At 43.0% G+C, this 10,411-nt stretch overlaps 1 pseudogene; it reads left to right on the top strand.

The window, feature by feature from the left end:
• The first annotated feature begins 6,069 nt into the window (after positions 1 to 6,069).
• On the top strand, positions 6,070 to 6,186 carry LOC136643135 (5S ribosomal RNA; annotated as a pseudogene).
• The last annotated feature ends 4,225 nt before the right edge of the window (positions 6,187 to 10,411 follow it).

The raw sequence follows: 10,411 nt of genomic DNA, 5'->3' as shown, positions 1-10,411 counted from the left end.
TGAAAAGCATTGCTGGTTAGAAATCCGATTATAGGTAACAGATTAGATTCATCATCTGTGTCTTACTCTTTATAGGCCTTGAACTGAGGAACATGTGATTGTGACTAGGGAGTCTGTAGCAATGTAAACATAGGGAAGGAAGCAAATGGCAAAAACAAATCCCAGTCACACTAAACATTGCCATACATTTTCACATGCTAAACCTAGATGATGGTATGAAAGACCTATTTGTGCACATGAGATTTTTTATATCTCTCTCTCTCCTCCCCCCCCCCCCCATCAAACCCTGCCTGGCAAGGTCCATAAAGCTGACTTTCCAGAAACAAAAATGGCAGTCATCACCAGGTTTATGATCAGTATAATGTTTAATCTGATTCTGACTTATTGAAGTGTACAGAAGTGGCCTTATACACTTGGGTTGGAATGCACACATTAAATTTGCTCCACTGTTGCTTGATAACAGTATAAATGCTGCTTCATTAAGAAAAATTAATTTCACCAGGTGAAAGTAAATGCCGGTTAAACATTAAGCCTCCTCACATCAAATCATCACACGTGAGTTGCTTTAAGTGGCCTGAAGAGGCGCTACTTAAAGTCTTTTTCTTTAAGATGGTGGTGGGAAAGAATTACTGTAGGTAAGCAATGCAAGCACCGCAGCCCAATTTCCCTTGCTTCCAAGATGCTTTCTGAGTCATTGTAAGCATGCGCGCATGTGAACAGAGAGAGAGAGAGAGAGAGAGAGAGAGAGAGGTATTTCTTATGACATTTTTGGCTCAATCCTACTGGGCCTCTGCATTGCTGGAACATGCATTCTGATGGCAGAGTGCAGCAGTTCCTAAATTGTGGGTTAGGACCCACCAGTGGGTTGTGACTCAATTTTTGATGGGTTGTGAAACTAACAAGCTAATAGCTGATGAGGAAAATGTATTGAGCCCTATGGAAACTGAAACAGAGCAGCATGTGCATGTTTTCTCATGAGTAAGTGGTGATGACTTGGTCCACTTTGAAGGGCAGTTCTAGGAGAATGCAACACTACCAGAATGGTCCCAATCCAACAGACACAGGTCCCAACAAAATTTTAAGAAGGAAGTCTCTCCCCCCAGCTCACAAGGAAAATGTACTGAGCTTTACAGAAAGCGAAACACATGTGCATTTACTCTTGAGTAGGTGGCTGTGGCTTGGATCTTGCTGAAGGCCAGGCGAAGGGCAATGCAAGGCCACAAGAATGCTTCCGATCCAATAACCTCTTGTAAAGCTGGGTGGGTCCTGATAGAGTGTCGTTTTAAAAAGTGGGCCCTAGTGCTAAAAAGTTTGGGAACCGCTAACACAGTGTGCTTTACAGTGGTAGCAAGCCACCATTCAGTGCAGCCAGGCTGCTGCCACAAGTGACAAGAGACCATGTTGCAGTGGAGAAGCATTGGTAAGCCAGTGCAAGGTGTTGGGTGGAATCAGGTGCAGAGGGAAAGGACTGGGAAGAAGACCAGGGCCGGAAGGGAGTGTGTCAAGGCTGGGCAGGGGTTAATATCAGCTCTGCTGATATCTTACCCTCCCTTTCCAACCTCTTTCCAGCTGCACAAGTCCACTTGGACTTGTGCCAACAAAGTAGTTGGTGCCTATCCAAGTAGACCAAACAGGACAGCAGAAACTTTTTAATGTTACCTTGAGGAGGCCCCCAGAACCCAAAACTCACCCAGCACCCCCCCCTTTGGTGTGGCTATATTGGCGGGGGGGGGAGACTTAAATTGAATCAGGCTGTTTGACAGTCTACCACAAGCAGTTATGACAGAGGCACATCCATGTGTAAAAGTATAGCTTTGGTTTATATTGCTATAAATATGAATGTGATCATGATCAGGATAATAGCACTATCTTCTGAAATTTGAGGTTGAACTTCCACGCTGATTTCTACATTCACTGAAGTGCTCTGCCTTTTCAAGCATAATGACTAGAAAGTAAATTCCATTAAATTTAATGTCACTTCTGATTAGACATGTTTGGTTAAAAACACATTTTTCAGCTGTATCAATATAGCACTGTAATGCGGAATGAATGACCCCCCTGATAGTAGGGCTTTTAAAAGACTGTGACCATGGCTTGGTCAAATGGAGGAGGCTACTTTGCTGTGAAACAATCAGTTGACTGTTCAACAGTGTAGAAATAGCCATACACCAAAAACTGAGATAGACAGTTCAATCCTTCATAACTCCCTGCGCGGTGATGCAGCTGTGCCAATGGGTTGTGTGCTGTATTTTGCGGGGGGGGGGGGGGTGTTCCGTCCCTAAAGGACTCGTCCAATTAAGGAAGCATTTGTTCCTTTGCCCTGTGGTAAGTCCTTGCCACTTGAATGAGTTTCCTTGGACTACACCAGCTACATAACTGGCGCATATTTGAGTGGACCCGGGAAGGCAGATTGAAGCTGGGAAGGGGGATAGGATATTGGCAGTGCCACTGCCAAGGCTGCCCTTCCCAACCTTGTTCCACTCTCCTCCTTACTCTAATCTCTACCATGTTCCTTCCCCTCTCTGCCCTGTTCCTCCTCTTCCCTCCCACCTCCCTCCTGTCCCCCACATTGACTTACTGGTTCCAGAGGACATGGATGGCCTACTTGTGTGTGGACCTGGCAGCCTGCTGCTGGTGGTGGCCGGGCTGTGTGGAATGTTGTGTCATGCTTTGTGACAGCTATAAATGGCCTTAGCTGCTCTAATGCTCGCTCCAACAGCGTAAGGCTCGATTAGGATTGGGCCAAAAAGTTAGGTGTATTTATTTCAATTGATTTGAAATCAATTGATTTGAAACCAATTGATTTCAATAGATTTAAGTGCACTTATGTCAGATTATATTCATTGTGTGTAAAAGGTCAACTCATATGCCTGAAATGTTAGACGTTTGCTATCAGCCAATATGTAGAATACTGAGCTAGATGAACCCCCCTCTGACTCAACAGAAGCCACTCAGACCACTTTGCATGTGGGAGGGGAAAGTCCAGGATATGAATACAATATGTCAATAAATAGGTAAGCAACACTCTTTCTTTTACACTCACTTATCTGAAGATGAGAGTGGTGCTTCAAGGATGCTTTCTAAAGGCTGTTGACCCTTAAAGTTCATTTCCACTTCAGATTGACTCTTTGAATATGTTAACACAGCCAAAGGTCAGAGAGAGTCATTGTACCTTTTTGCTGGGGACAACAACTACTGATTTCCTGCCTGTAAAAAGAACATTGGAGGCCTGCCTGCCAGAAAAAGGTGTGACCTCAAGTTCAAAGCTTGAGATAATCAGCATAACATTTGAGGGATGGAAAAAAGATATCCGTCATTTCAGATGGAAATAAGTCCCCCAATAGACTTTGGTATGTGCCCTACTGAAATGATCAATACTGTGCAAGTTGAAGTTAATGCTGTGCAAGCCAAAGTTAATACTGAAGTTAATACAGTGCTGTGCAGGAATCTATGCTGATTCCACACTTCAGACAAACTATTGATGGTCTGGTGCTGAATTCAGGTAAAACAACACATTTCAGTGAGAAATTATGGGCATGAAACCCCTAGTTATCAAATAGCAAATTATAACCACAAACAGGGATGGATCCAAGGGGACCATGGGTGCATAACTTCCCCCAAACTGTCATGCCAGTGGGAAAAGGTGCCCTATGGGATGGAGAGTGAAGTAGGGAGGGGAGCACCAGGAGAATACCCACAGGGTGGGCTTCGAGATCATGCTCAGCCAATGCTCTGGCTGGCCCGTGGTTTTGTATGACTTCGGGCAGGCCATGAGTCTCAGCAGGGCTCCCCTATATAGTCGCTGGGCTCATAAGAAGCCAGGCCACTGAGGAGGGAGGTCGCTTCTTTATTATTATTATTATTATTATTATTATTATTATTATTATTATTATTATTAATAATAATAATAATAATAATAATAATAATAATAATAATACAGGTATTTATATACCAGCTTTTTTGGTTGTCAGATTTCTCCTCAGACTTTAATTCAAGGCGATTTATATAGGCAGGCTGTTTAAATCCCCGTAGGGATTTTTACAATTAAAGAAGGTTCTATCTTCCAAGAACCACACAACATTTCAGATGGAACTTTTGTGGTCTGTTATCGCTTTCTGGCCTCCTCCCACACAGGCTGACAAGCAGCTCCTTCCAAAGAGCAGGTGGAATAACTCGGCTCAGCTTGTCAGTTGCTTTAATGTCTCGCCATCCTTGGTGCTTCTTTGGGAGCTCCAAGGAGGTGACCTGGGGATGCCTGCCTGCTACCCTTCCTCAGCCTCAGTTAAGGTAGTGCTCATGGCCCCCGCAAACACAAACATTGAATCTGACCCTGAAAAGAATCTTGCAATCTATCTGTTTGCATTTGCTTACTACTTCAGCTCATGAAGCTAAATTTTTTTCTACAGTTGGACTATTCTCTATCATTACAGCCACCTAGTTGATGGGATCTCATACCCATAATTTTTCACAGAAATGAGAATTCTTTTAGCAGAATTCAGCACCAGACCATCAATTTGTGAGGAGCGTGGCATCAACTTAGATGCAGCTCTAGTACTTGATGATTGCTAATTTGAGGCCAACTGGAGAAGCCACGGAAGTTCAGCTGACCTCCAGCAGCATAAAACTTTAGTCAAAAAAATGATGAGGTAGAGGATATTGCAAGAAAGGAGATGAAAGTTCTTTGAAGGAATGTCTGGATGAGCCCACTGAGACAGGGTAGGGAGGCAAGACAGAGTAGCATTCAGATTGAAGTTGTTTCAATATTGCTTTCTTTGGAACTTCTTAAAAGCCGATCCTGCCAGAACATTAAATTATATAGTGGGAAACAATCTAAGCACCTGATATTGCGTGGGATGGCCAATTCTCTTATACCAGAATATTATTTTCATGTTCTGTTGTGACTGATGCACATGTGGGAATAAGTGCGGAGGAGGCAGTATGTTTTCTTAGCCTCTTCCTTCTTTGTAGATAACTTGGCTGGCATACTAGAATGAATGCAAAATGCCTCTGGGATATGTTCAAATACGGCTGCAAGAGTAGTTGTCATGAACAACTTTCCACTGTGACACAGTTGAGGCTTGGCAGGTCTTCTAGTTCCCAGCTTTCATTTGGTTGGCTTCCACCTTGGACACCTGCTAGTCTGATGAAGGACAACATATTCTGCTGGGATTTGTAATGGCTGAAGTAAAGCACATGAAAATGATGCAAAGGTTGTTGTGAAGCACGTTGAAGAATGGATGGACCTGTAGCTTGTGTCTCATCCACATACACTAGTGTAGCTAAGAGGGGGTGTATCCCCTGGGGGCTGGGGATAAGAATAGGCCCTCCGTTTGGCTGTACTTGTCGTAAGAGGCGACTAAACAGGCCTCTGCCTTTCCATTGGACCATTCCAGCAACATGGAGAGGGGGGATTTGCTGCATGGGAAACAGTCTATCCTCCATATCTACTTCACCCAGGCTTCGCGCACTGTAGAGGACACTCTGTTCCAGAACCACCATTCAGAGCGCGATACCATAGTCTTCCGAGACTGAAGGATGCCAACAACGACTGAGCTAGAGGGGCACGTAATGGTCAGTGCAGGCTCCCAACCACAACTGTAAGCAGCCCCTCCCACTCGTCCTCAAAGCCATTCAGGATGCAACAGCAATGTGCAGCTGTGCTTCCTGAATGGCTCCAAGGGCAAGTGGGAAGGACTGTTTATGTTAAGGACCCTGCAGTACTTACCATTTTGCACCCCTTAGCTATGCTACTGTCTTTATTATTGCTCCATGAACCTCGACTGCTTTATCCCTGGGAGGCTGCCTGTAAGATCAGGATCAGAAATTCATTTTTTTTAAAGAATTTTTTCTTGAGACACTGTCTGTCCCTTAAAGGAATCATGTTTGATCTGAAAATAAAACATCCAAGCATGCATTGTGGAACAGATGCTTCTTGGGGTTAACACTGCTGTACTGGGGTAGAAAGAATTCTCAACAGCACAGTAAATTTCTCATCTGATTCCTTGAAGACTTTCACCCTGACCATGGTGAAACACTTTTGCCCTAACCCTAACCATGTGTTAGGGTCATGCCAGCAACTGCTACCCTGCAGATGCCTGATCTTATCTGATCTTGGAAGCTAAGCAGGGTCAGGCCTGGTTAGTACTTGGATGGGAGACCTCCTGGGAACACCAGGTGCTGTAGGCTTATACCATAGTCTTTCGAGACTGAAGGTTGCCAACCAACTAAAGGAATACATGCCTCAAGAGTGCAACAAAATCCACTCTGTTCATTTTTTTTAAAATTAATAGCTAATGGGGAGGGGGCATTAAACAAGGGGAAGTGAGAGGGATTGTAGTACTTTGCCCCTACAGTAGTTTTGATCCTGACCCTGACCGCTATGCTATACTTAACACAACTAAACATAGCCCATAGGGGAGGGCATGATTGGGATCCAAACTACAGTAGGGGAGAAATATAAGCCTCTTTCACCCCACCATGACTTCGCTACATTTTGCAGTCTCTCTCCACACTATTAATACACACACACACACACACACACACACACACACACACTTAAAAAACCTTTACCTCCCACCATACTGCAAGTATGGGTTCATGTCTACTTTGACCCTTAAACACGTCATCTTTGTTTAACGTAATCTTTGTTTAAACACATCATCTGTGACACGTACATGTAACTGGCTATCATCAGTGGTGGAAAGCAAAGAACCATGAGCATCAGCCATTCAGCAGATGATACTTGAGAAATCCCAAATGCTATCACGGTGCTCACTTGCTGAAAGTTTGTCTCGGGGAAATCAATGTAATTTATTTCACTGTAATGGGTTCAGGACCGAGCTGCTAGTCTTAAGTAATAAAGGCCATTCAATGCGTTTTGAGCCATGGAGAGGTTCTTCAGCTGGGGATCTGAAATGGTGTTGGAAGGAAATGTGTTTTTGTTCTCTTTACAGGCTTAATGAAAGTCTTCTCTGTTAGTTGGGAGAAGAGCTCAGATCATCGGGGATGATTCTTATTCTGGACTTTTCCACTTTACTTTTGGTACATTTCCTTCTGCTTTCTGTGGATTAAAGGTTTGGCCTACTTCTTTAGTCTTCAATGGATTGTACATTAGGAGATACAGGAAAAAAGCTTTGTTCTGTCTTTAAAATGGCCACCCATTCCTTTATTATTAGAAAACTTACAATGGGAAAAATAATTGCAATATAAATAGTCCAGAAAGAACCTGAGGGCTGGTATAACATAGTGACCAACAGATGAATTAGGAATCTCTGGTATGAATCTCACCTCTAATATAAGCTAGTTGCAATATGAGGATGGTATTACTTATGGACCTTATAAAATTGTGGTAAAGATAACAAGATAATACATGTGCAGTACTCTGAACACTTGGAAGTGCTATATCAATTAGAAGTGTTATTATTTCAGTGTTACAACTTTTACGATGACTATAGGATAGGTGTTTTCATAGAATGTTACTTTATTTATTTAAGTATATCACCCTTCTTCCAAATGAACTCAGGGTAGTGTACATAGTTCCTGCCCTCCTTTCACAACAACCCTCACAACAACCCTCACAACAACCCTGTGAGGTAGGTTAGCGTGAGAGGTAATGGCTGACTCAAGGTCACCCAGAAAGCTTCAGGTTGACTGGAGATTTGAAGCTGGATCTTCTAAGTCTAATGCCACAACAACTGCCTCATTCTGACTTGGACTTTCTGACTCTGACTCATTATGGCCTGGACTTTCAGAAGGCGTTTGACACGGTCCCTCACCAAAGGCTACTGAAAACTCCACAGTCAGGGAATTAGAGGACAGGTCCTCTCCTGGATTGAGAACTGGTTGGAGGCCAGGAAGCAGAGAGTGGGTGTCAATGGGCAATTTTCACAATGGAGAGAGGTGAAAAGCGGTGTGCCCCAAGGATCTGTCCTGGGACCGGTGCTTTTCAACCTCTTCATAAATGACCTGGAGACAGGGTTGACCAGTGAAGTGGCTAAGTTTGCAGATGACACCAAACTTTTCCGAGTGGTAAAGACCAGAAGTGATTGTGAGGAGCTCCAGAAGGATCTCTCCAGACTGGCAGAATGGGCAGCAAAATGGCAGATGCGCTTCAATGTCAGTAAGTGTAAAGTCATGCACATTGGGGCAAAAAATCAAAACTTTAGATATAGGCTGATGGGTTCTGAGCTGTCTGTGACAGATCAGGAGAGAGATCTTGGGGTGGTGGTGGACAGGTCGATGAAAGTGTCGACCCAATGTGCGGCAGCAGTGAAGAAGGCCAATTCTATGCTTGGGATCATTAGGAAGGGTATTGAGAACAAAACGGTTAGTATTATAATGCCGTTGTACAAATCGATGGTAAGGCCACACCTGGAGTATTGTGTCCAGTTCTGGTCGCCGCATCTCAAAAAAGACATAGTGGAAATGGAAAAGGTGCAAAAGAGAGCGACTAAGATGATTACGGGGCTGGGGCACCTTCCTTATGAGGAAAGGCTACGGCGTTTGGGCCTCTTCAGCCTAGAAAAGAGACGCCTGAGGGGGGACATGATTGAGACATACAAAATTATGCAGGGGATGGACAGAGTGGATAGGGAGATGCTCTTTACACTCTCACATAATACCAGAACCAGGGGACATCCACTAAAATTGAGTGTTGGGCGGGTTAGGACAGACAAAAGAAAATATTTCTTTACTCAGCGCGTGGTCGGTCTGTGGAACTCCTTGCCACAGGATGTGGTGCTGGCGTCTAGCCTAGATGCCTTTAAAAGGGGATTGGACGAGTTTCTGGAGGAAAAATCCATTATGGGGTACAAGCCATGATGTGTATGCGCAACCTCCTGATTTTAGGAATGGGTTAAGTCAGAATGCCAGATGTAGGGGAGAGCACCAGGATGAGGTCTCTTGTTATCTGGTGTGCTCCCTGGGGCATTTGGTGGGCCGCTGTGAGATACAGGAAGCTGGACTAGATGGGCCTATGGCCTGATCCAGTGGGGCTGTTCTTATGTTCTTATGTTCTTATGACTCTCAGTTATTTTCGGTTTCTGAAGTGTTTTTCTCTAGTCTTCATTGCATGGTGGAAAACAGGAGCCAAATAAAAAATGTCAGCTTTCCAATTTTGAGAAATATTCTGTTCATGGGGATCATAAGAATCATATTAATCCAATTCAGAAAGACCCTTTCATCCTCATTTGAAAAGCCAATCACTATGAAGCCTGATTCTTTTTGTTGTTCTCATGTTCTGATCCTATTCCCCCCTTCCCAACCTGGACCTGCCCCCAGGAGTCTCCAAGCAAAAGAGGAGGTGTAAGTCTGAGGAGACCCATTGAAGACCAGGTGGCCTATGCAGAGGCAAGTAAAACAGTTTTTTACTTTCACCTCCAAGGGTATTTAGTCCTCCCCCCAGCCCACAGCATTCACTCCATCGGTGACACAGCTCAGTCTGGGCTGTCAGTGGATAGGACTGAGCTGGTTTAAAAGTGTTAAATCACCTTAGCTATGCCAAAGACTTTAGTCCAAATATATAGTGTTTGACAAATGAAAGTATCAAAGCATTTAATTTCATTGTGAATGAGAGACAAATACCAATGCCAGGAAAAACAAATTTGGACAACCACCTGCTACGTGAAGAAGGAAGAACTTTTGCTACATGAATTATGAGTGCTTATTTGATTATAATGACTAATGAACATTTAAAGTGACCAGCAATTTGAATTCTTCTGCTTTCTTATTGTAAAAGGGATTTAGGCCCTAATATATTGGTCCATTAAAGAAGATGTAGCCTGCCTTGGTATCTAGGCTAGCATTTGCATTTTGAAATAATTGCTATTTAATGAGCAAGAAAAGTGGATTTTGGGGATCAGGGTTTATATTTATATAATATCCTTATGTGGCTGCTGCTTCAAGGCAATGTTTTAATGTGCACTGTACAAAGTTTTGGATCAATTGGACTCCAATATAGACACAATCCATTAAACCTGCAAAACTTTCACTTTCACCCCATTAAGTTTTATCAAAGTCACTAGTCTATAGCCTAAACTTTAAAACGATACCACTAATAAGTGTGCAGATTTCTGTAACAAGAACATTTTAAAACAAAGTGTGGATTTCCTGCTTTCCTACAATTTAAACGGCACATTAAGGAATGCATCCAACATAGAATGTGTCATTTCCTTAAAATAAGCACGCTCATACCATTTGAGCTAATAATTTCATTTAAGGGGGAAAAAAAAAAAAACCTGCCTGAAGGAGATGAGATGTATGGTTTCTTTCCTCAGAGGAAGGAAGAAAAAAATTAGACACTCAAATGGCTATATATATGGCTATATATATAGTTTTCTTTCTTTTTAATTGTAGTTTGTATTGTTCTATTGTATTTATCAATTTTGTTCATTTGCATACTCTTGTTTTTATC

This window comes from Tiliqua scincoides, chromosome 2 (assembly GCF_035046505.1).
Source record: "Tiliqua scincoides isolate rTilSci1 chromosome 2, rTilSci1.hap2, whole genome shotgun sequence".
Lineage (NCBI taxonomy): Eukaryota > Metazoa > Chordata > Lepidosauria > Squamata > Scincidae > Tiliqua > Tiliqua scincoides.
Note: the sequence above shows the minus strand (reverse complement) of the source record. Positions and strands in the feature narration are given on the sequence as shown.